Below are 351 nucleotides of genomic sequence, written 5' to 3' on the forward strand. Positions count from 1 at the left end.
ACGTTAGATTCTTTTTTTTTTTTTTTGGTTACGAACGGTTTTATATATATGTGACCGATATAATCTTATCGTATATACGTAATATCACAAATCACATAGATGGTTTTGGAATTGGAATCCAAAACAATCCAGCAAATCACAGTTTAATTCCTGGAATCCTGAATCTTTGTTTTGTATCGCAGAGAATAAACTTGTCCACTGTGGAGGAAACAAACTTCAGCTTACTGGACAAATGTTTGTCCTCTAACAAGGCTGCAGCTGAAGTCTGCAAGTGAAGCGGAAGGATCAAGTCATACACTGCAGGTATTCTCGTTGGTGGATGTCCATACACACACATGCACATAGTCGTGA

The sequence above is a fragment of the Penaeus monodon genome, chromosome 20, assembly GCF_015228065.2.
Source record: "Penaeus monodon isolate SGIC_2016 chromosome 20, NSTDA_Pmon_1, whole genome shotgun sequence".
In the NCBI taxonomy this organism is placed as follows: Eukaryota; Metazoa; Arthropoda; class Malacostraca; order Decapoda; family Penaeidae; genus Penaeus; species Penaeus monodon.